Source organism: Gorilla gorilla, chromosome 19, assembly GCF_029281585.2.
Source record: "Gorilla gorilla gorilla isolate KB3781 chromosome 19, NHGRI_mGorGor1-v2.1_pri, whole genome shotgun sequence".
NCBI classification, from domain to species: Eukaryota; Metazoa; Chordata; class Mammalia; order Primates; family Hominidae; genus Gorilla; species Gorilla gorilla.
This window is the reverse complement of record NC_073243.2, coordinates 42,657,395-42,684,571: the sequence shown is the minus strand read 5'-3', so window position 1 is coordinate 42,684,571 and position 27,177 is coordinate 42,657,395. Positions and strand designations below refer to the sequence as shown.

General features: G+C 35.5%; 1 long non-coding RNA gene across 1 annotated transcript in view; it reads left to right on the top strand.

Annotated features, from left to right (window-relative positions):
* LOC134757541 (uncharacterized) overlaps positions 1-26,614 on the top strand; it is a 50,841-nt gene extending 24,227 nt beyond the window's left edge. The window contains exons 2-3 of the long non-coding RNA XR_010131679.1: positions 13,443-13,510; positions 26,335-26,614. This is a non-coding gene — a long non-coding RNA (uncharacterized lncRNA). The remainder of the gene's footprint in view (positions 1-13,442; positions 13,511-26,334) is intronic.
* Positions 26,615-27,177: the final 563 nt, after the last annotated feature.

The window sequence follows — 27,177 nt, the reverse complement described above, 5'->3', positions numbered from 1 at the left end:
ACTAATTCTGAATGTAAATGGGCTAAATGCCCCAAATGAAAGGCACAAAGTGGCAAGCTAGATAAAGAAACAAGACCCAGTGGTATGCTGTCTTCAAGTGACCCATCTCACATGCAGTGACACCCATAGACTCACAATAAAGGAATGGAGAAAAATCTACTAAATTAATGAAAAAAAAAAGCATCAGTTGCAATACTAATTTCAGGCAAAAGAGACTTTAAACCAATAAGATAAAAAAGAAAAGACAAAGGAGAGCTTTACAGAGCTTGTAAGGGTTCAATTTAATAAGAAGGGTTGTAAGGGTTGTAATAAGAAGAAGCTTGTAAGGGTTCAATTTAATAAGAAGACCTAACTATCCTAAATATATACTCACCTAACACAGAGACACCCAGATTCCTAAAGAAAGTTCTTAGAGACCTTCAAAGAGACTTAGTTTCCCACACAATAATAGTGGGATAACTTCAACACCCCACTACATGAAACAGATCATCAAGGCAGAAAATTAACAAAGATATTAAGGACTTGAAGTCAACCCTTGATAAAATGGACCTAATAGATATGTACACAACTCTCCACCTCAAAACAATGGAATATACCTTCTTCTCATAGCCACATGTCATGTACTTTAAAGTCAACCACATAATCAGATATAAAACAATCCTCAGCAAATTAAAAAAAATACAAACCACATTCTTGACTACAGTGTAATAAAAACAGAAATCAGTATTAAGAAAATCATTTAAAACCATAAAATTACATGGAAATTAAACAATCTGCTCTTTATGACTTTGGGGTAAATAATGAAATTATGACAGAAATTAATAAATTCTTTTAAAGTAATGAGAACAGAGATAAAACATACCTGAATCTCTGGGACACAGCTAAGGTAGTGTTAACAGGGAAGTTTATAGCACTACACTTCCAAGTCAAAATGTTAGAAAGATGTCCAATTAACAACCTAACATCACCACTAGAGGAACTGAAGAAACAAGAGAAAACCAACTCCAAAGCTAGCAGAAGACAAGAGAAAACCAAAATCAGAGTTGAACTGAAGGAAATTACTATGTGAAAAACCATACAAAACAGCAACAAATCCAGGAATTGGTTCTTTTAAAAAATTAATAAGATAGAACACTAGCTAGACTGATAAAGAAAAAAGAAGATCTAAAAGAACACAATTAGAAATGACAAAGGGGACATTTCCACTGACCCCACAGAAATACAAAAATCCCTCAGCGACTACTATTATCACCTCTATGCACACAAACTTGAAAATCTAGAAGAAATGAATAAATTCCTGAAAACATACAACCACCCAAGATTGAACCAGGAAGAAATTGAAATCCTAAACAGATTGAATCAGTAACAAAAAGCTTACCAACCAAAAAACCCCAGGACCTGATGGATTCACAGCTGAATTCTACCAGATGTATGAAGAAGAGCTGGTACAATTCCTATAGAAACTATTCCAAAAAATCTGAGGAGGAAGAACTCCTTAATTCATTCTATGAGGCAAGCATCATCTTTATTTTTATTTTTATTTTTTTAATTTTATTATTATTGTACTTTAAGTTTTAGGGTACATGTGCACAACGTGCGGGTCTGTTACATATGTATACATGTGCCATGTTGGTGTGCTGCACCCATTAACTTGTCATTTAGCATTAGGTATATTTCCTAATGCTATCCCTCCCCCCTCCCCCCACCCCACAATAGTACCCAGTGTGTGATGTTCCCCTTCCTGTGTCCATGTGTTCTCACTGTTCAATTCCCACCTATGAGTGAGAACATGCAGTGTTTGTTTTTTTTTGTCCTTGTGATAGTTTGCTGAGAATGAAGGTTTCCAGCTTCATCCATGTCCCTACAAAAGACATGAACTCATCATTTTTTATGGCTGCATAGTATTCCATGGCGTATATGTGCCACATTTTCTTAATCCGGTCTATCATTGTTGGACATTTGAGTTGGTTCCAAGTCTTTGCTGTTGTGAATAGTGCTGCAATAAACATACGTGTGCATGTGTCTTTGTAGCAGCATGATTTATAATCCTTTGGGTATATACCCAGTAATGGGATGGCTGGGTCAAATGGTATTTCTAGTTCTGGATCCCTGAGGAATCGCCACACCGACTTCCACAATGGTTGAACTAGTTTACAGTCCCACCAATAGTGTAAAAGTGTTCCTATTTCTCCACATGCTGTCCGACACCTGTTGTTTCTTAACTTTTTAATGATCGCCATTCTAACTGGTGTGAGATGGTGTCTCATTGTGGTTTTGATTTGCATTTCTCTGATGGCCAGTGATGATGAGCATTTTTTCATGTGTTTTTTGGCTGCATAAATGTCTTCTTTTGAGAAGTGTCTGTTCATATCCTTCACCCACTTTTTGATGGGGTTGTTTGTTTTTTTCTTGTAAATTTGTTTGGGTTCATTGTAGATTCTGGATATTAGCCCTTTGTCAGATGAGCAGGTTGCAAAAATTTTCTCCCATTTTGTAGGTTGCCTGTTCACTCTGATGGTAGTTTCTTTTGCTGTGCAGAAGCTCTTTAGTTTAATTAGATCCCATTTGTCAATTTTGGCTTTTGTTGCCATTGCTTTTGGTGTTTTAGACATGAAGTCCTTGCCCATGCCTATGTCCTGAATGGTATTGCCTAGGTTTTCTTCTAGGGTTTTTATGGTTTTAGGTCTAACGTTTAAGTCTTTAATCCATCTTGAATTAATTTTTGTATAAGGTGTAAGGAAGGGATCCAGTTTCAGCTTTTTACATATGGCTAGCCAGTTTTCCCAGCACCATTTATTAAATAGGGAATCCTTTCCCCATTTCTTGTTTTTGTCAGGTTTGTCAAAGATCAGATAGTTGCAGATATGTGGCATTATTTCTGAGGGCTCTGTTCTGTTCCATTGGTCTATATCTCTGTTTTGGTACCAGTACCATGCTGTTTTGGTTACTGTAGCCTTGTAGCATAGTTTGAAGTCAGGTAGCGTGATGCCTCCAGCTTTGTTCTTTTGGCTTAGGATGACTTGGCAATGCGGGCTCTTTTTTGGTTCCATATGAACTTTAAAGTAGTTTTTTCCAATTCTCTGAAGAAAGTCATTGGTAGCTTGATGGGGATGGCATTGAATCTATAAATTACCTTGGGCAGTATGGCCATTTTCACGATATTGATTCTTCCTATCCATGAGCATGGAATGTTCTTCCATTTCTTTGTATCCTCTTTTATTTCCTTGAGCAGTGGTTTGTAGTTCTCCTTGAAGAGGTCCTTCACATCCCTTGTAAGTTGGATTCCTAGGTGTTTTATTCCTTTGAAGCAATTGTGAATGGAAGTTCACTCATGATTTGGCTCTCTGTTTGTCTGTTATTGGTGTATAAGAATGCTTGTGATTTTTGCACATTGATTTTGTATCCTGAGACTTTGCTGAAGTTGCTTATCAGCTTAAGGAGATTTTGGGCTGAGACAATGGGGTTTTCTAGATATACAATCATGTCATCTGCAAACAGGGACAATTTGGCTTCCTCTTTTCCTAATTGAATACCCTTTATTTCCTTCTCCTGCCTGATTGCCCTGGCCAGAACTTCCAACACTATGTTGAATAGGAGTGGAGACAGAGGGAATCCCTGTCTTGTGCCAGTTTTCAAAGGGAATGCTTCCAGTTTTTACCCATTCAGTATGATATTGGCTGTGAGTTTGTCATAGATAGCTCTTACTATTGTGAGATGCATCCCATCAATACCTAATTTATTAAGAGTTTTTAGCATGAAAGGCTGTTGAATTTTGTCAAAGGCCTTTTCTGCATCTATTGAGATAATCAAGTGGTTTTTGTCTTTGGTTCTGTTTATATGCTGGATTACGTTTATTGATTTGCGTATATTGAACCAGCCTTGCATCCCAGGGATGAAGCCCACTTGATCATGGTGGATAAGCTTTTTGACTTGTTGCTGGATTTGGTTTGCCAGTATTTTATTGAGGATTTTTGCTTTGATGTTCATCAAGAATATTGGTCTAAAATTCTCTTTTTTTGTTGTGTCTCTGCCAGCCTTTGGTATCAGGATGATGCTGGCCTCATAAAATGAGTTAGGGAGGATTCCCTCTTTTTCTATTGATTGGAATAGTTTCAGAAGGAATGGTACCAGCTCCTCCTTGTACCTCTGGCAGAATTTGGCTGTGAATCCATCTGGTCCTGGACTTTTTTTGGTTGGTAAGCTATTAATGATTGCCTCAATTTCAGAGCCTGTTATTGGTCTATTCAGAGATTCAACTTCTTCCTCGTTTAGTCTTGGGACAGTGTATGTGTCGAGGAATTTATCCATTTCTTCTAGATTTTCTAGTTTATTTGCGTAGAGGTGTTTATAGTATTCTCTGATGGTAGTTTATATTTCTGTGGGATCGGTGGTGATATCCCCTTTGTCATTTTTTATTGCATCTATTTGATTCTTCTCTTTTTTCTTCTTTATTAGTCTTGCCAGCGGTCTATCAATTTTGTTGATGTTTTCAAAAAACCAGCTCCTGGATTCATTGATTTTTTGAAGGGTTTTGAGGCAAGCATCATCTTTATACCAAAATCTGGCACATACACAACAACAGCAAAAATATCAGGCCAGTATGTTTGATGAACATAGATACAAAAATTCTCAACAAATTAGTAGCACACCAAATTCAGCAGCACAATAAAAAGCTAATCCACCATGATCAAATAGGCTTTATCCATGGGATGCAACATTAGCTCAATATACACAAATTGATAAATGTGATTCATCACATAAACAGAAATAAAAACAAAAACCCCATGTTTATTTCAATAGATGCAGAAAAGGCTTTTGATAAAATTTAGAATCACCTCATATTAAAAAACCATCAATAAACGAGGCTTTGAAAGAATATAATTCAAAATAATAGAGCCACCTATGACCAGCTCATGGTGAATATCATAGTAAATGGGGAAAAGCTAGAAGTGTTCCCCTTGAAAGCCAGAAGAAGACAAGGATGCTCTCTCTCACCGCTCCTATTCAACATAGTACAAGAAGTCCTGGCTAGAACAATAAGGCAAGAGAGAGAAAGAAAGGGCATACAAATAGGAAGAAAGGAAGTCAAACTATCCCTGTTTGCAGATGACATAATTTTACATCTAAAAAAACCCCATAGTCTCAGCCCGGAAGCTCCTTGCTCTGATAAACAACTTCAGCAAAGTTTTAGGATATAAAATCATCATATAAAAATTGGTAGCATTCCTAACGCCAACAACATCCAAGCTGTGAGCCAAAACAGGAAAACAATTACATTCACAATTACCACAAAAAGAATAAAGTACTTAGAAATACAACTAACCAGGGAGGAGAAAGATCTCTACAAAGATAATTACAAAACAGTGCTCAAAAAAATCAGAGATGACACAAGCAAATGGAAAAATATTCCATGCTTATGGATAGGAAGCATCAATATCAGTAAAATGGTCATACTAGGCCAGTGCGGTGGCTCACACCTGTAATCCTAGCACTTTTGGAGGCTGAGGCAGGCTGATCACTTGAGCTCAGGAGTTCTAGACCAGCCTGGGCAACATGATGAAACCCCATATCTACAAAAAATTAGCCAGATGTGGTGGCACATGCCTGTAGTCCCAACTACTCAGGAGGCTGAAGAAAGAGGATCACTTGAATATGGGAGGTGGAGGCTGCAGTGAGCCAAGATCAAGTCACTGCACTTTAGCCTGGGTGACAGGGTGAGACCCTCTCTCAAAAATAGAATAAAATAAAATAGTCATACTACCCAAAGCAATTTATAGATTAAATGCTATTCCTATCAAACTACTAATGAAGTTCCTCACAGAATTAGAAAAAACTATTTTAAAATTCATATGGAACCAAAAAAGAGCCCAAATAACCAAAGTAATCCTGAGCAAAAATAAGAAAACAAAGCCAGAGGCACTATGTTACTCAACTTCGAACCATACTACATAACTACAGTAACCAAAACATCATGGTACTGGTACTAAAACAGACACATAGACCAATGGAACAGAATAGAGAGCCCAGAAACAATTCTGCACACCTACAACCATCTGATCTTCAATAAAGCTGACAAAAACAAGCAATGGAGAAAGGACTCCCTATTTGATAAATGGTGCTGGGATAACTGGCTAGCCATATGCAGAAAATTGAAAATGGACCTCTTCCACCCTATACAAAAATTAACTCAGATTAAATATTTAAATGTAAACCTAAAACTATAAAAACCCTGGCGGATAACCTAGGAGATAATATTCTGGACATAGGAACAGGCAAAGATTTCTTGATGATGACGCTAAAAGCCATTGCAACAAAATCCAAAATTGACAAATGGAACCTAATTACACTTAAGAGCTTCTGCACAGCAAAAGAAACTATCAACAGAGTAAGCAGATAACCTACAGAATGGGAGAAATTTTTTCCAAACTATGCATCCAACAAAGTCTAATATCCAGCATCTATCAGAAACTTAAACAAATTTACAAGAAAAAACAACCCCATTAAAAAGTAGGCAATGACATGAACAGACACTTTTCAAAAGAAGACATATACGAGGCCAACAAGAATATGAAAAAATGTTCAACATCACTAATTATTAGAGAAATGCAAATCAAAACCACGATGAGATGCCATCTCACACCAGTCAGAATATCTATTATTTAAAAAATCAAAAAATCACAGACGCTGGCAAGGTTGCAGAGAAAAAGGTATGCTTATACACTGCTGGTGGGTATATGAATTAGTTCAGCCATTGTAGAAGCAGTGTGGTGATTCCTCAAAGAACTTAGAACAGAATTATTTGACCCAACAATCCCATTATTGGGGATGTACCCAAAGGAATATAAATTGTTCTACTACATGTATTAGGTCAAGTTGAGTGATAATGTTGTTCAAGTCTTTTATATACACACTAATTTACTGTTTGTTCTTTAAATTATTAGAGAGGGGTGCTGAATTCTTTAACTATAATTGAGGATTTTTCTTTCTTCTTCTGAATTTTTGTTTCACACACCGCCCGTGTGATTCAATCAACTCTCACTGGGTCCCTCCCAGGACATGTGAGATTATGGGAACTACAGTTCAAGATAAGATTTGGGTGGGGACAATGCTAAACCATATCAACTGCAATTGAGTAGGGATTGCATTGAATGTGTAGATTGCTTGGCTAGTGTGGACATTTTAACATTATTAATTCTTCCAATTTATAAATGCATATCTGTTTCCATTTGCTCGTGTCTAGTTTCTTCATCAGATTTTTCTAGTTTTTAGTGTACAAATCTTTCACCTCCGTGGTTAAGTTGATTCTTAAAAATTTTATTCTTTTTGTTGCTGTGATCAATGAGATTTTTTTTTAATTTGCTTTGTGGCTAGTTTGCTGTTAGTGAATAGAAATGCAACAGGTTTCTGTGTGCTGATTTTGTGTCCTGCAATTTTACTTTACACATAGAATGAAATATATTTATGAGCTTTGAACTCTTACAGAAAAAAGTCAAAGTCCTAAGTTTGGAATGCAGTCTTCCAAAATGTAAGGTTTTACTGTGAAATGTTAATTATCTTATCCTTTTTGTCTTGAGAGTTATTAAAAGTATTTAGTAATCTATTTCTCTCTCTCTCTCTTTCTCTTTCTCCTTTTTTTTTTTTTTTTTTTTTTTGACTATTTGCTCTGGCTAAGGACTTCTAGTACTGTATTGAATAGAAGTGGTAAAAATGGGTATCCTTACCCTGTTGCAGATCTTAGAGAAAATGCTTCAGTTCTTCACTTTTGAGTATGATGTTACCTGTGAACTTTTCATATATGGCCTTTCTTGTGTTGACGTAAGTTTCTTCTATAACTAGTATGTTGAGAGTTTTTATTATAAAAGGGTGTTGAATTTTGTCAAATGCTTTTCCTGCGTCTATTGAGATTGGTATGTGATTTTTTTATCTGGCATTCTGTTAATGTGACATATCATGTTGATGGATTTACATATGTTCCTACCCTCCTTGCGTCCCAGATATAGATCTCACTTGGCTATGATGTATAATCCTTTTAATGTGCTGTTTATTTTGGTGGGCTAATATTTTCTGAAGGATTTTTGCATTGGCGTTCATCAGGGATATTGGCCTGTAGTTTTCTCTTCTTCTTGTATCTTTGTCTGGCTTTGATATCACGGTAAGGCTGGCCTCATAAAAAGAGTTTGGAAATATTATATCTCCTCTTATTTTGGAAGAGTTTAAGTAGTATTAGTATTAAGTCTTCTTCAAATGTTTTATATAATTCACCTGTGAAACCATCTGGTCTTAGGCTTTTCTTTGCTGGGAAGTTTTATATTACTGGTTTAATGTCTTTATTTGTTATTGACTTTTTTAGGCTTTCTATTTCTTCTTAATTCAATATACCTTTGAACAATTAAACTCTCTTTTGATAAAATAAAAAATTAAAAGGGAACTAGAAAAAGAAGAACAAACTTAAATCCAAAGTTAACGGAAGTAAGTAAATAATAAAGGTTAGAAAAAATATAACTTCCATGTACTTGTGAATTTTCCCATTTTCCTTTTGTTATTGATTTCTAGTTTCTATCATGGTTGGAAAAGGACTTATTTGTGACCTAGCATGTGATCTATCTTGGAGAATGTTCTGTGTGCACTTGAGTAGAATATGTATTTTGCTGCTGTTGGGTGGAATGTTCTGTGTATGTTTGTTAGGTCCATTTGGTCTATAGTGTTGCTCAGTTCTCCTGTTTTCTTATTGATTTTCTGTCTGAATGATCTATCCATTATTGAAAGTGGAGTATTAAAATACCCTATTATTGTATTGCTGCCTCTGTCTCCCTTTACGTTTGTCAATGTTTGCTTTATATATTTAAGTGATCTGATGTTGAATGCATATGTGTTTATAATTGCTATTTTTTTCTGCTATATTGACCTTTTTATCATTATGTAATGATATTCTTTATCTCCGGTGACACTTCTCAACTTAATATCAATTTTGTCTGATATACGTATAGCCACCTATGCTCTCTTTTTGTTACCATTTGCATCCCTTCACTTTCAGCCTATATGTGTCCTTAAATCTAAAGTTAGTCTCTTGTAGACAATATATAATTAGGTCTTTTTTTTTCTATTCAGCCACTAAATGTTTTGATTGGTGAGTTTAATTCATTGAAATTGTAAGTAATTATAGATCTGTAAGGACTTACTATTGCCATTTTGTTAATTATTTTCTGTCTCTTTCATAGTTCTTTTGTTCCTCTCTTCCTCTCATGCTGTCATCCTTTGTGATATGATTATGTTTTGGAGTGATATGCCTTATTTCTTTTCCATATATCTATTTTTGTATTGACTATAGTTTTTCTCTTTGTGCTTATTGTGAGATTTGCATAAAACTTTTTATAGTTATAACAGTCTATTTTAAGTTGACAACTTAACCTTAATCACATTCAACAACTCTACCCTTTTAAACCACTTCCCCACCACACACAATTTATGTTATTGATGTCAGAATTTACTTCTTTTTATATTGTGTATTCACTGACAAATTTTTATGGTTATAGTCATTCTTTAAACATTTTTCTTTTAACTTTTCTACTAGAGTTAAAAATGATTTACACACCACCATTACAGTATTGCATTATTCTGTATTTGTCTATACATTTACATTTATGAGTGAAATGTATACCTTCATATGCATTTGTGTTGCTGTTTAATGTTCTTTCATTTCAACTGGAACTTCTTTTAGCATTTATTGTAGGACAGGTTTAGCGGTTACAAACTCCCTCAGTTTTTGTTTGTCTGGAAAAATTTTTCTCTAGCTTTCATTTTTAAAGGACAGTTTTGCCAGTATTATAGGATTCTTAGTTGGCATTTTTTTTTCTTTCAGTACTTTAAATACATCATTCTACTCTCTCCTGGTTTGTGCAGTTTCTGCTGAGAAATTTGCTGATAGCCTTTTGAAGTTTCCCTTGCATATCATGAGTTGCTTTTGCTGCTTTCAAGCTTCTCTCTTTATATTTCACTTTTGAAAATTTAACTATAATGAGTTTCAGTAGACTTCTTTAGATTCAACATGTTAGGGATCCTTTGGGCTTCATGAAAGTGATGTTCATTTCCCTCCACAGATTTGGGATGTTTTCAACCATGATTTCTTTAAATAAGTCTTACTCCCCTTTCTCTTTCTCTTCTCCTTCTAATACTCCATAATGTACATATTGGTTTGCTTAGTGGTATTTCATAAATCCCATAGGCTTTCTTCACATTTACATTCTTTTTACTTTTTCCTTCTCTGACTTGATAATTTCAAGTGACCTGTCTTAAAGTTCATCAATTCTTCCTTCTGCTTCATCTAGTCTGCTGTTGTAACTCTCTATTAAATTTTTCAGTAAATTCACTGATTTTTCAGCTCCAGAATTTCTGTTTGGTTCATTTTATGGTTTTTATGTCTTTGTTGAGCTTCACAATTTGTTCATGTATGGTTTTTCTGATTTCATTTCGATGTCTATGTCCCCTTGTAGCTCCCTGAGCTTCTTTAAGATGACTATTCTAAATTTCAAGTGGTTCATAGATCTGTGTTTCTTTAGGGTCAGTTACTGGAGCTTTATTTTGTTCTTTTAGTTGTGTCACATTTCCCTGAGTCTTGTAGCTTTTTCTTGGTTGTGTATTTGAAGACGCCATCACCTCTTCCAATCTTCACAAACTGGCTTCAGGAAAAACCCTTTCCTAGTCAGCCCGGCCAGAGATTCTGGGTGAGCTGGTTGGTGGTGTCTGTGGGCAGTCTGCCTGGTAGAGTCTGTGGGAGGATTGACCTGCCACTGGGGCCTGTGGATTAGCTGCTGAGATCTGCACACTTGTTGGGAGCCCCTCTCTCTTTCCTTTGTTCTTACTTACCCCAAGGCAATGTAGCCATGCTGATTCCTTCAGTGGTCTGGGTGAGGCATGACAAAAGCAAGCCACTTAGGTGTTGCCGCAAGAGACTGAAGAATTCAGATGCACACTTTATTATTTCTTTCCCCCATTGGAGAACTCACAGGCAGAGGGAAACTGTCTTGTTGCTACATTATGCTGGCTTAGGGAAGGATGACACAGGTAAAGTGAAACTGTTCTTACCCTTTTAAATCCATCATTTCTTGTTTTTGTGCTCAACCAGGGTGCTATAACCTCTCATTTAGATTATGGAACTCACACACAAAAAACTATTTTCATCTATGAATGGTTGCTGAATCAATGTTTCTGTGGGAGGACAAGAACTAGAGCTCCTATTCTTCCATTTTACTAATGTCACTCCCGCAGCTTTCTTTGGACTAGTGTTTGCATCATATTTGTTTTTCTTCTTTACTTTAAGCCTACATGTGACTTTTTATTTAAAGTGAGATTCTTATAGATGGTACGTTTTTGGATCTTACTTTTTTAATCCAATTTGATTGGTTCACTTTTTGATCAGAATGTTTAGACCATTTACATTAAATGTGATTATTGCTATGATTGGGGTTAAAATGTATCATTCTGATATTTGCTTTGTGTTTATTTAATCTCTGTTGTCTTTTTCCTTTTTCTTTGCTTCTTTTGAATAAACTAGATTTTAAAATTATTATCTGTTATCGCCTTTATTAGCTTATTTTTCCTTCTTGAAGGATAGTCTTAAACATTTCTGGTCTTCTGGTAATGAGTTCTCTGTCCTTTTGCACATCTGCAACCATTTATATTTTGCCCTCATTTTTAAAAGGTATTTTTACTGGACATAGAATTCTAGGTTTGTATGGTATTTTTTTGTTATGTTTTCCATTTTTTTAGTACCTTGAAGATGTTGCTCCACTATATTCTGGTCTGCACTATTTCTGACTGCAAGTCTGTCGTTGTTCTTATTTTTGTTCTTCTGTAGTGTGTCTTATTTTTCTTTAGCTGCTTTTAAGATTTTGTTTTTAATCTGTTCTTCAACAATTGATTGTGATGCTTATATGTGGTTTTCTTAATGTTCTTTTGGTTCACAATTTGTTGTTCATCTGGATCTGTGGTTCTATACTTTACATCAAATTTGAAAAATTATCAGTCATTATATTTTCAAAATTTTCTTCTGTCCCTCCATCCTTCTCTCTTTATGGGGAGTTCACTTGATGTCTCCAACAGAACTGATGTTCTGTTAACTGTTTTGTTTTGTTTTTTTCTTTTGAGATAGAGTCTCACTCTGTCACCCAGGCTGGAGTGCACTGGCACAATCTCAGCTCACTGCAACCTCCGCCTCCCGGGCTCAAATGATTCTCCTGCTTTAGGCTCCCAAGTAGCAGGGATTACAGGCACACACCACCACACCCGGCTAATTTTTACCACGTTAGGGTTTTACCACGTTGGCTAGGCTGGTCTTGAATTTCTGACCTCAGTGTTCCACCCACCTTGGCCTCCCAAAGTGCTGGGATTACAGGCATGAGCCACTGTGCCCGGCCCTGTTGACTGTTTCTGGTTCTTTTTTCTCTGTAATACATTTTGAGTAGTTCTATTGTTAGGTCTTCACATTAGTAACCTTTCTTCTGCAAAATCTAATCTGTTGTTACTCCCATTCAGTGAAGTTTTAAACTCAGATAGTGTATTTCCCATCTCTACAAGTCTGATTTGAATCTTTTCTATAGCTAACATTTTTCTCTCTATCATGCTTGTATTCTCTTCCACCTTCCTGAACAAATGGAGCATGTTTATAATAATTGTTTTGATGTCCTTATCTACTAATTGTATCATGTAGTTCATGTCTGCATCTGTTTATATTGATTTACTTTCTCTTGGATATGGTTCATATTTTCCTGTGTCTTTTTATGCTTGGTAATTTTTGTTCAGATGAAAGTCACAGTAATTTCACATCATTAGATACCATATGTACTCCCTTTCTATTTTAAAATTTTTTGTATTTTTGTTAAATATGTTGAGATTTTGTTCTGAGATAAAGTTTAGTCACTTGCAATCAGTTTGATGCTTGCTTTTGAGCTTTGTTAGGGTGAATCTAGAGCAGCCTTTATTCTAAGGCTAATTATTTACCATTACTAATGCAACACTTTTCTAAGGACATTACTCAATGTTTTGTGTATTAGGAGGTTTTTAGTCACTGGGTGTTGGAAGAACAAACTATTTCTAGCTTTATGTAAGCCGTAGGGATTATTCCACCTACATCTCTCTATTGGTGTCCCTCGCATTTTTAGTTTCTTCACATGCATGTCTGTACTCAGGTAAAGACGTGAGGTTTACCCTCTGTAGATCTCTGCAGCAATCTTATGCTTTCTATGGACAACCCTTTCCTCTTCTCATACTTTTTTCTGAAAACTCTAACCACCCACCTGAATTCCAGAGTCTGTCTCCTCACCTCAGGGAAGGAACCACCAGGCTCTGATTGCATTCCTTCTTCCTGTTCTGCAGGCTGAAAAGGTTCTCAATGCTGTGAGATGGGACACTCATTGGGCTCACTTTCTTAATTTTCCTTATCCTAGGTACAATTGTCCTGTGCTAACTATTGTCCAGTGTTTAAAAACTGGTCCAGTTTTCTCAAGACAGAAAGGTAAGCTTGTTAGCCCATCATAGCTATAATCAGATGTACTCCCATATCGATGCTTCACATGAAATGCACTCATCCCTCCCAAAGTCAGTGACTTCAAAGTGTCATGCAATTAATGCATTTAGCTTGAACTTCACCATCTCTGGGTAGTGAACAGTTTTCTAGATCATGTCTTGATATAGTTTCTCATGGTCTGACAACTTAGAATCTAAAATAAAAGCTTTACTTCTTTTTGGCTTGATGAGAATAGAGGCATAACAACAGAATTTGGCCTTAAGAAAACTAAAGAAGGTTTAGACAAGTTTCCATGGGACTATCCCAAGGAATTAATATAATATTAATATTGGCCCAATAGTTATTATACAACTGTCCTAGTCAACCTTAGAAAACCCTATGAGTAAAATACTATTAACTTGGAGAAAAAATGTATTTGTTCAGAACATACTTTTTGTTAGCATACGGGACTCTCCAAATTGGTGCTATATTCACATATGTTTCAACAAAAAATATAACTTTAATTTCCAAATTAGTCTTTCAATGGAGCTTGGTTCTTAAAGGACCATTATTTAATTCAAGCTGTTCCACCATGTAATTTATTGTAAATACCCTTCAAGTGTCCAAAGGGAGACCACTTTTGCTTTTTGAAGAATGTAAATTGGAAATGGCACACAGCAGGTTCATAATAATTATTGTTGACTAATGGCTTTCACCATCATTGGGTATAAATGGGTTTTATACTCTTGATTCTATGAATCACTTAAATGACCCAGAATTTGATCCAAAATATAAGTGCATTGAAATGGCTGGCTAATGAGTGAAGCAAGTCTTAAATATACAATTACTGTGGTTTCAGGATGAGTCACATGGGTGGAATTACAGAGAAATGCACGTGTTTTTTCTGTTCATTTTACACCTGATCTGGAAAGTATAATGATGCCTTTAATTGTGCCATGAATTTCAAGCCAACACCTTTTCAAATCACTCACTCTTGCTTTCAAAGTAAATTATTTAGAACTTTAAAGAGAAAAAAATCTTCAAACTCAGACAGGCTTAGTACTATGGATTGGGAGAGAGTTAAGATGCCATCTCTACACAATATGCCATCCATACTCATATAGCAAAGTTGGAAGATATGAAGGGAACTTAAGAAAATCTGAAACCTTGTGAAACTAGTTAGAAGTAAAATTTATTGAATTTAAATTCCAGGTCCACATGTTTGTATAATATGATCACTGCTCACATTTATTTACTTAATATTGAAACTAAACTAACATTGTTAGGTTGCAGCTGTTTAGATTTTGATAAATGACAAACAGAATTTTCTTCTTACAAACAGTGCAAGAGATCAGATCCATACTTTAGAGGAAAAAAAAAGGGAGATTGAGAGAGACTAACAGGAAGTGGGTTTGTTCACTTTGGAATTCTATTTATAAATAGACCAAATCAGATGGACCCTAAGCCAGAGGGTGGCCACATCTTGTTTCCATAAACACGCACATTCTAATCACCTTTAGACAAGATCGTTTTGGCCTTTGTTTGGCTTTATGCATAGTAAAGTGCATCAGCTATTTATATTCCTGCCAGTAGGAAATGATGGGCCAGGTTTGTGGGGCCTTTCATTTTTAACAAAAATGTTAAAGTCTATTTATCTCACCCTGATCCTGCTGTCAAAAAGCTATAACTACTGGAAAGACAGAGTGTCTGAGGAGACAACTGCCTTAGATTGTCAGTGAGCCAATGACTGTGCTGCCTAAAAATATTTAAAAGTATTTTAATTCCTTTATTAAAAGCAGTTTATAAAAACACATAATTTTCAAGGAAGTGTGGGTGGAATAATACAGAATATAAAATGTGCTGACTTTCCATGTTTGGGCTATTTAATTTTTGTTAAGAAAAACAAAGACAATTACTTTTTCCATTTATTCTAGGAGATAACAGACACATTTTTTAAACATCTCAGGATTGTTCCTTCTTCTAGAAATACCTCTTTTTCATACTGCAACTTGCAGTTCAGAGGTAGCCTCCATTTTTAAATATGAGTCCATCTCCTGCCCTCAGAGCATGAGGCTTGAAAGGTCACATTACCTGCCCTAGTGCTCCCATCTGAAACTGATAAATCAGAGTCTTCATCAGGATTTCTTAAACCTGAGAGTGAGCTTGGGTTGGCTTCCTCCAGGTGGTGAAAGTTATAAACTATACAACATGGGTGCAGATGGTAGCCATATCTCCTGCCCTCTGTAGGAAAGTGAACTCTTTTAAGAGATATTAAAGCCAGAATATTGTGACAGGATGAACCCATACTTTGTGTTGAGACCAACTGTGTTTTGAATGGTGTGTGATAAAATCACATTATGTCAAAATTTGGGGGCTAATATTTTACAGTTATGGTGTATCAGATTGCATAAGTATATTTTCAAATCACTTCCACTTACTATTATTCAAACTACTATGAATCAGTCATACAAGCATAAATGTGGAGCAGCTATAAAGGGCATTGTTCCTTTAGTTGATATTTATTGGCCAGTTATTAGTATGTCGGCTTTGCGTGAACATCAAAGATAAGCACATAGAACGATTTCTTCATTCAATGTACTTATAATCTAATAGGAAGATAAGTAAAATAAAATTTTCACCCCAATCAAATATGCATATGTGGTTACAATTTTAGATGAATGAATGGATTTATTATAAAGACCAAAGGATTATGACCTCTTCTCCTCCAGATAAAATAGCATTATGAGTTCACAGTATAAAACTCTCCCTTCCATTTCAAAAACATAAACAGTGTTAAGTGGAGGTGACCTACTGGATCCACTAATTGCAATGAGGCAGAGGCAACTGGGAAATTACAAGCAGAATATTCGCCCAGGTCTGTCTTATGGTAGACTCACTGAGTCTATACATTCACTTGGCAGTTATTTCCCCAGTTCCCAAATTCATTATCAGGGTGGACATGCTTAGCAACTGTCAGAAGCCTCACATTTATTGCTTGATCTGTGAAGAATCGGAAAGACCAAGGTTTTTTCCTGGAAGACCCTGAAAATGTCCCCCTTCCCAGCTAAGATTGCAAATTGGAAAAAAAAAAAAAAAACTGCATCCTTGGTGGAATGGCAGAGATTATTGCAATTTTCAAAGACTTAAATGATACTGGGCTGGTGATTCTCATTACGCCCCCATTTAATTCACTAGTATTGCTCCTACACAGAGCAGATGACAATGGACTATCACAAACTCAATTCAGAGGTTGTATCAATCACAATTGCTGTGCCAGAAGTAGTACCTTTAACAGAACAGGTTAACATAGCCTCTGGTACACAGTATATGACTTCTAACCCAGTGAATGTTTGTATTTTAAAATCCATCAGGATGAAACAAGACTGTAAAATTGGAGATAAGGAAGTCTAGGGGAGAGGCATGTAATCAGATCTACAAAAGTGGGTCCTAAAAAGATGAGAATCTTTGTATATCAAAATAATAATTACTAGAAAACACCTTCTTTAGAAGAAGCACAAAACAAATGTATGGAAAGAGCAAGTACAATTGGCTGATGGAAGGAATAGGTATGCTAAAGAAATAGAAGTTACACATGGGCCCAAGAGCATGGACCTTCTTGTACCAAGCATAGTCTAGTTACTGTTGTTGAGGAATGTCCAATCTATTGGCAGCTGGGAGTAATTCATGCCTCAAGGAGACTAACACAGAATGTCTAATTTACTGACATTGCCTCAGCTCAAGAGAGCCATTTTATAGTGAAGGAGACAGGACAAAGGACACATGATCACATGATAATAATCCATTCATGATAATAAAGGCATTCATTCATCTAAAAATTGTAACGACATTTGCATATTTGTTTGGTGAGGTTGTTTTTACTTATCCTCTATTAGATTATAAGTTCCTTGAATAAAGACACTGTCCTGTGTGTTTATCTTTGATGTTCACACAAAGGCTACATACTAATAATTGGTCAATTAATATTAGCTAAAGTGCCAAATTAGGGATAACACTCCATGAAACTGGAATGTTATATAAATACTAAAGGCCATTAAATGGAACTGTGTCTTCAGTAGGTAGAATATAAAAGCCTGGAGCAGTGCTGTCCAATAGGATTTTCTGCAGTAATGGAAATATTCCTCTATACTTTCCAATATGGTAACCACTAACCACATGTGTCTATACAACACTTGCAATGTGGCTAATGTGACTGAGGAACACAAATTTTAATTTAATTCAAAATTAAATATCATACATGACTAGTGGCTTCCATATTAGAGCATAAGTCTAAGGCTTTTTTTTTTTTCCTAGAGGGGCAATACTTCTACCATGAGGTGTAGTATTAATATCACTAAACATAAAAGTACAAATACTGACTGGTCACCTCCCCACCATTTGGGTAATTTGGGGTTGCTCATTCTGGTGAATCACAGGCAAAAAAAGGAATTACCATACTGACATGGGTAATTGATCCTGATCATCAAGAGGAGGTGAATTTTACTGTTGCATAATGGTTCAGGGACTCCAGTTTGGGACCAAGGAGATTCACTGAGTCATCTCATTTACCACCCATGCTCATTTTACTTATGAGTAGGAAGTTGCATCAGCAATAGACTGACACACATGGTAACCAGGGGTTCCTTAGCCAGCACATCTGTCAGTCTGAGTGACTGGTCTTATAAAGTGACCTTTGAGGCCAGTCATTCACACTGACAGATGTTCTGGCTGAGAAAGAAGAGAATCTGGACTGTGTGGTAGAGCCAGGAGATGATGATCTCAGTACACTATTGGGACCAACTGAAGTAGTAAGACTGTTTGTCCCACCAACTGTTCCTCTTATAAGAGTTTTTTTCCACAGATTCTATGTCTAACCACTGTTTTGAAGAAGCTTGTATGGTATAAAGGAAACAATGTAATTGCCAATGAATTACTAGTAATGTTTAGTAAATAAAACTAAATTTAGTAAATAAAACATTACTAGTAATTCATTGGCAATTATATTGTCAGTTGAACAGTGGTTACATTGGCATGTTCACTCTGCAAACGTTTATTGAGCTATGTACTTTAGATATTTGAATTTTACAGCATGTATATTATAGTTCAATAAAAATATTTAAGAGAATCCACACAAACTTGCCATTACCACATCCAGCAATGCATACACATCTGTCCTCATTCACTTTGTTTTCTGGAACTCACACATAACATTAACCAAGATAGACCACATTTTGGGTCACAAAACACATTCTAGAAAATTTTAAATAATGGAAGTCATAGAAAATATTGTTTCAGACCACAATGGAATTAAAGTAGAAATCAATAATAAAAAATATCTGAGAAACCTCTAAATTAGTGGAGATGAAACAACACACTTTTGAATAGCATATGTGTCAAAGAAAAATCTCGAGAAATTTTAAAATATTTTAAACTAAATGGAAATTAAAATATAACATCAAAATTCATGGGACGCATTGAAACAGTGCTTAGAGGGAAACTTACCATATTGAATGAATATATTAGAGAAGAAAAAAGATTAAAATTAATAATTTAAGCATATATTTTAGGAAACTATAAAAAGGAGAGCAAATTATATTCAACATAAGCAAGAGAAAAGAAATAATGATAGAGCCAAAATAAATAAAATTCAAAATACAAAATCCATAGGGAATATCAATGAAACCAGAGTTGATTCTTTGAAAGGATCAATAAAATTAATAAACCTCTAGCCAGGCTAACTAAGAAAAAGAAGAAAAGACATAAATTACTAATATCAGAAATGAAAGAAGGTCATTACTATTGATTCCACAGACGATAAAAGATTATAATATTATGATTAATTCCATTCCCACAAATTTAATAATCTAGATGAAGTGGATCAATTCCTTCAAACCAAGCTGCACAAACTGACACAGGAAGAAATAATGTGAATAGGCTTATATCTATTAAAGAAATTGAATCAATAAGTAATAACTCTTCAACTTAGAAGGCACCCAGCTTAGATGAGTTCACTAGTAAATTATACCAAATATTTAAGGAAGAAAATATATGAATACTCTACAATTTCTCCCAAAATATAAAAGTAGAATGACTTTTTCCTAATTCATTCTGACATTAACCTGATACTAAAATCAGATAAAGACATTAAAAAAGGGGAAACTATATAGCGCATATCTTATTAGATGAAAACATCCTCAAGAATATATTAGTAAATCAGATTCAACAATGTATAAAAATAAGTACACACAGTGAGCAAGTGGGGTTTATTTCAGGTATGCAGTATGCAAGGCTGGTTCAACATTCAAGAAACAATGTAATTCATTATATCAATAGGCTAAAGAAAAAAATTATATGATTATATTAATAATGCAGAAAAAGCATTTGACAAAATTCAATACCCATTTATGATAACCAACAAAAACCCTCAGCAAACTAGGAAGAGAGGGAATTTTTTTTCTTTTTGAGACAGAGTTTTGCTCTTGTTGCCCAGGCTGGAGGGCAATGCAGCGATCTTGGCTCACTGCAACCTCTGCCCCCCGGGGTTCAAGTGACCTTCCTGCTTCAGCCTCCCCAGTAGCTGGGATTACAGGCATGCACCACCACGCCTGGCTAATTTTGTATTTTCAGTAGAGATGGGGTTTCTTTATGTTGGTCAGGCTGGTCTCGAACTCCTCACCTCAGGTGATCTGTCTGTCTCGGCCTCCCAAAGTGCTGGGATTATAGGTGTGAGCCACCACGCCTGGCTTTTTTTTTAGGTGGAGTTTTGCTCTTGTTGCCCAGGCTGGAGTGCAATGGCCTGATCTTGGCTCACTGCAACCTCTGCCTCCTGGGTTCAAGCAGTTCTCTTGCCTCAGCCATCTGAGTAGCTGGGATTACAGGTGCGCATCCCCACACCCAGCTAATTTTTGTATTTTTAGTAGAGACGGGGTTCACCCCGTAAATGTTAGATGCTTTCTTGCTAAGATCAGGTACAACCCAAGGAAGCTACTCTTCCCACTCCTATTCAACACTATATTGGAAGTGATAGCTAAGTAAAAAAGACATCAAAAGGAATAAAAACAATACAGATTGGGAAGGAAGAAATAAAGTTGTCTTAGTTTGCGCGTGACCTAATTGTCTATGTAGAAATCCCAAATAATCAGTTAAAAAACTCCTAGAATTAATAAATGATTATAACAATGTTGTAGGATGCAAGGTTAATATGCAAAACTCAACTGCTTTTTTATATACCAGCAATGAACAATGAGAATTTGAAATAAAAGTATATAATTCCATTTACATTAGCAACAAAAAAATTAAATACTTAACTGTTAATCTAACAAAATATATGTGAGAAAACTACAAAACTCTGATGAACAAAATCAAAGATTTAGATAAATGGAGAGATATTCTATTTTTATGGATAGGAAAACTCAATATTATCAAAATGTCAGTTTTTTCCAAATTGAACTTACATCTGACAAGATATCAATCAGCATCTCAGCATGTTAGTTTGTGGATGGCATCAAATTGATTGTAAGGTTTATATAAAAAATCAGCCAGGCATGGTGGCTCACACCTGTAATCACAGCACTTTGGGAAGCCAAAGTGGGCAGATCTCTTGAGCCCGGGAGTTCAAGACCAGTATGAACAACATAGTGAGACCCTCTGTCTACAAGAAATACAAAATTTAGCTGGGCATGGTGGCCAAGCCTGTAGTCCCAGCTACTTGGGAGACTGAGATAGGAGGATCACTTGAGCCCGGAAGGCTGAGGTTGTAGTGAGTCAAGATCAGGTCACTGTACTCTAGCCTGGGCAACAATGAGACTATCTCAAAAGAAAAAAAAAAATAAAGTTTATATGAAAAGGCAAAAGACCCAGAATATCCAACTCATTATTGAAATAGTACAAAATCTGAAGACTGATGTTACCTGACTTCAAAACTTACTATAAAGCTACAGTTTTCAAGATAGTGTGATATTGGCAAAACCATAGACAATATATCAATGAAACAGAATAGAGACCCAGAAATGAACTCATACAAAGTCAACTGATCCTTGAAAAAGAGCAAAGGCAATTCAAGGGATAAATAATACAAAACAACAACTGGACATCCACATAAAAAATTAATCTAGACCAAAAACTTACATATTTCACAAATATTAACTCAAAAGGGAATATAGGCCTAACTGTAACATGCAAAACTATAAAACTCTTAGAAATAACACAGTAGAAAAGCCAGGTGTGCTGGGTTTGATGATGGCTTTTAAGTAACAAGACCAAAAGCACAATCCAGAAAAAAAATTGGTAAGTTGGACTTCATCAAAATTCATACCTTCTGCTCTGCAAAAAACATACAGAAACTGCAAAAGACAGTGTTGATGAAACTGCACTGCGAAAGACAGTGTTTATGAAATAATGAAAAGTCAAGTTACAAAATGGGAGAAAACCTTTGCAAAATACAGATCTGATAGAAGGCTTGTTTTCAAATTATACAAAGAACTCTTGAACTCAATAATAAGAAAACAAACAACCTGATTAAAAAATGGACCAAAGACTTAACAGACACCAAAGAAGATAAAAAGATGGCAAATAAGTATATGAAAAAATACTCAGCATCATATATCATTAGAGACTTGGGAATTAAAACAATGAGAAACCACTACAAACCTATTAGTGTTGTTAAATCTAAAACATTGACAACAACCATGGCTGGTGAGGGTGTAGAGCAACAGAAACTCTCATTCATTGCTGATGGTAGTGCACAATGGGATAGCCATTTTGGAAGACATTTTGGCATTTTCTCACAAAACTAATACGCTCTTACCTTATGATCTAGTATTTATGCTCCCTGTTATTTACTCAAATGAATTGAACACTTACATCTCCACAAAACCCACACAGAAATGTTTAAAACAGCTTTATTCATGATTGATAAAACTTGGAAGCAACCAAGAAGTCCTTTAATAGGTGAATGAATAAACAAACTGTGGTTCATCTGTGCAGTGAAACAGTACTCAGCAAAATGAAAAAAAAAATGAGCTATCAAGCTGTGAAAACACATGGAGGAACCTAAAAGGTGTATTGCTAAGTGAAAGAAGCCGGTATGTGAAGGCTACAAACTGTATAATTCCAACTATATGGCATTTTGGATAAAGCAAAACTATGGAGACAGTAAAAAAAAAAAAATCTATGATTCCCAGGTGTTCAGAAGGAAGAAGGGATGAATAGATGGAGCATAGAGGATTTTTAGGGTAGGACAACTGTTCTGTATAATACTGTAATGTTGTATATATCATTATATATGTATAAACACCTATAGAATGTACAACACAGAGTGAACCCTAAAATAAACTATGGACTATAGTTAACAATAATGTATCAATATTTGTTCATCAATCGTAACAAATATACCACACTAATGCAAGATGTTCATAAAAAGGAAACTGGGATGGTGCTGGTGGTAAGGGGGTATACAGGAAATCACTTTATACTCAGTTTTTCTGTAAACATAAAACTGCTCTTAAAAAAAAACTCTTAATTTAAAAAGACAAAATCTTCCCCAGTAAAAAAGAAATTTAAAAATACATTAATGACATGCAAATTAAAACCGTAATGAAATATCACTATTTAACAACAGAATGGCTAAAATTTAAAAGCCTGAAAATACTGAGTGCTGGTAAGAAGCTTTAGAAATATCTCATACATTCATAAATTATTGGTGGGAATCTAAAATGGTACAGCTACTTTAAAAATCAGTTTGTTTCTTGTAAAGGCCATCATGTACTTACCATATGATACAGTATTTTACTCCTAGGTATTTACCTAAAAGAAATTAAAACATGTATACAAATACAGAATTGTACAAAAGTATTTATAGTAGCTGTATTCATAATTGCCCCAAACAGGAAGCAACCCAAATGCTCATCAAATGGTAAATGGATAAAAAGATTATGGTATATTCATACAATGGAATATTACTCAATAACAAACAGGAATGCAACAACATGAAGGAATTTTCAAAGGATTATACTCACGTATGTGAAAGAAGCCAGACAAAAGGCTATGAAGAAAAACCCATTTACAAAATGAACAAAACATTTGAATGGATATCCAAAGGACATTTACAAATAGCTAATAAGGACATAAAAAGATGCTCAACATCATTAATCATTAGAAAAATGTAAATAAAATCCACAAAATATTTTTATACTTATTAGGATGGCCATAATAAAAAAGATGGGAGCAACAACTGTTGGAGAGGATATGGAGAAATCAGAACTCTCATGAATTCCTGGTAGAAATGTAAAATGGTAAAGCATTTTGATAAGTTTGATGGCTACTCAAGAAGTTAAACATAGAGTTAGCATATGAACCAGCAATTCCACTCCTCGGTGTATACTCAAAAAAGAAGTTCTTTAACTTTTATTTTAGGTTCAGAGGTACATGTGCAGGTTGGTTATATGGGCAAATTTCATGTCATGGGGCTTTGATGTACAGATTATTTTATCACCCAGGCAATAAGCATAGTGGGAGGGAGAGGATCAAAAGAATTTAAAACGTATGCCCACTCAAATACTTGTACAAGAGTGTTCATAGAGGCATTATTTAAGCCAAAAAGTAGAAACAAGCTAAATGTTCATCAACTGATGAATAGGTAAACAAAATATGGCGTATTCATATGATGGAATATTAAATAGCAATAAAAAGGAATGAAGTACTGATACATGCTACAACATGGATGAAACTTGATAACATTATGCTAAATGAAAAAAGCAAGACACAAAGGCCACATATTGTGTGATTCCATTTATACAAAACATCTAGAATAGGCAAATCCGTAATGGTAGATAGAATGATAGTGTTTTCTAAGGGATGGGGTAGAGGGGAATGGGGAGTGACTGTTAATGGGCATGGGGCTTCTTTTGGGATTGATGAAAATATTCTGGAATTAGCTAGTAGTGATTGTTGCAAAACCTTGTGAATGGGCTAAACACGACTGAACTCTATACTTTAAAAGGGTGAACTTAATGGTATGTGAGTGATATCTCAATATTTTAAGGCTGTGTATAGTATGATAACATTTATTTGACATTATGGAAAAGGTAATCATAAGAACAGAAATCAAATCACATAGGCTGAGGGTTGGGGAAGAGGATTCACAGGAAAGGGGAAGGCAGAGGCTCTAGGATGATGACAAGTTTTATATTTTGATTAAGACGCTGCCTACACAAATGTATGGATTTGTCAAACTCATATACATAATAGGACTCAATTTTACTGTATATAACTTATAACTCAACAACCCTATCTAAAACAAAGAGGAAGATAAAGATACTATGTGAGAGAGAATAGGAATGATGGAGAGACTATATGAATCATATATCCATGTATGAGAGGGAAACTAAACTTTTGGTTACATTTTTGTGTCCCATAAAAAGAGTAGGAGCTTAGGCTTCTCACAGTTCCAGGTTCATCTCATAGAGCCAGTAGTTTTTGAGTGTGACTTTGGCAAGATTTTTAATCTTTATGAGCTTCAGTTTCTTCATCCGTAAATTGCAGGAGGCAAAAAAGGAGAAAAGTGATTAATAGTGATTGGGCACCCACTATATACCAGAAACTATGCTGAACATTAAATGATATTGTAATTCTAAATGTGTATATATTTAGGGCAAAAAAAGCAAAGGTCTCATACAATTTTAAATTTGGAATATGCTATAAGAGTTAATAAATATTATCTCCCCAAGTGTTTGAAAGTATTATACAATAGCAGCTGTCTCAAAGGAATGTGGTTGGTGGTGAGAAATGTGTGGTTTCCAGGAAAACATTTTTCTGAATATAAAGATGATCAATCCTGGGTTGTACAGGGTGGGCAATAGTTAAAGCCTGATATCTGCTTGTTTTGTTTTGACTATAAATGGCAAACAAAACTCATCCCAGGTAGAACTGATAGCACCGTAACACCAAATATCTAGTCAGTTAATGAGAACTGAGCTTGAATTAGCAGCAGACAAGGGAGGCCACCATCTCAGCTGACCAATGGACTTGGAGGAGCTGCTGAGAGCAGCCTGGGTTAGCTCCTTAAGTTTACACTGCATAAGTGAGGGCAAGTCGAGGGATGCTTTTTGGAACCCTACTGCCATTGGGCAGAAATACAGAAGACTAGGGTTCAATTAAGCAGCAACTGGTTGAAATTTGATCTGAAAAACCTTTTGCTTTCTTCTCCATGGAAATCACAATGAGTTTTACGGCCCACCTCACTTCCTCTTCCTTCCTGAAATTGTAATCATTTCTATGGCTCTCTTTAACACCTTTTGTCTACCGTAGAGTTTTGCACTTTATGAGTAGTCTTCATCTGTCATATCTGACTCTCTTTATCCCAGGATAATCTTGCCTGGCAGATGAAATATATATTCTTGGGGGCAAGAGAATGTCATTATCTATTTGTCCTTTGTTCCTCTCAGCACCTAAGACGTTAGGATTTAAACTAACTCTGCTCTGATGGATTGACCAGATTTACTTGAACTCTTGAAATGAATAATCAAGTCTGTCTCCTCAGGTGTTTATGTTCCTAGAACTCTTGGCAGGTCCCAAGTTCTGACCTTCTTACCATTTTTATTGAGACAAAAGTTCTCACGAAAAGAAATAGTTGGTCCTTGGGCAATCACAATTTCTCTGAGCCTCAGTTCCCCACCATAAGATAGGCCAGAAATATACTTTTTCTCAGGTTGTTGTAAAAAAAAAAAATAGATAATGTAGAATAGCACCTCATAGTACATGCTCAGTAAGTGGTAGCAATTATTGTCATTACCTTTTTTATCAACTCTCATTCATAAATGGCTCTAATAAGTTCACAGGAGAAGTAAGTAGAAGCAGCAAGATTCTTCTTCTGTGAAGATCCTGCTATGAAGACCTCACAGGATGGCCATGTGGCATAAACCAGATGAAGCATATCGCTGAAGCACTGTCCAATATTTCCAAGCAAGAGGAGCCACTGAGTCAGGGATGGTGTCAATACATGCAATATTTGAGGAGCACCCTTAGGGTGAGATGTGGAAAAGGGAAAGATTAACCGAAGCCTCTCAATTTGTATTTGGCATTTCTATATAAAGAAATGAAGTGTTTCTTCCAAATAAATTATTACAGCACTGAAGGAGGTACTGATTAAAGATTTCTGCTTGTGAAGTTACTTTAAAAGTACAATCCATTTTCAGAATTCGCTTTCCTTCACGCATTACTTAATTTGCTGGTTTCGAGTTGGTATGGCCCCTTGAAGCAAAAACAGGTGCTTTTGAGAAGTGGTAAGAATTCAAAATTAATGACATGCAGAGATGTATTCTATGTCTGAAAACAGGCTATGTATCTAAAACCTTCTCTATGTCTGTGCTACTTAAGTGCTAGATAATAAAACACAGGATGAAGCAGAACAATTGTGAGATTGTTTTTAACATCCTCAAAAAGGATTTCAGGGCACCATAAGCTGCTAACGAATTTCAGGAGGCAGGTGCAAGACATGCAATTACTTTTCCGTTTTCATCCCTTTTTATCATTTGAGAGCACTTACAGATTATTCACTGGTTTTCATGGTAGAGGCTTTTTGTGAGAAATATTCTATCAGAAAACAGCTATTAAACGTTCAAGATGTCTCTAATTGGGAGGAAAATAATAAAGACAATGAAAAATGACAATTTCTCAAATTT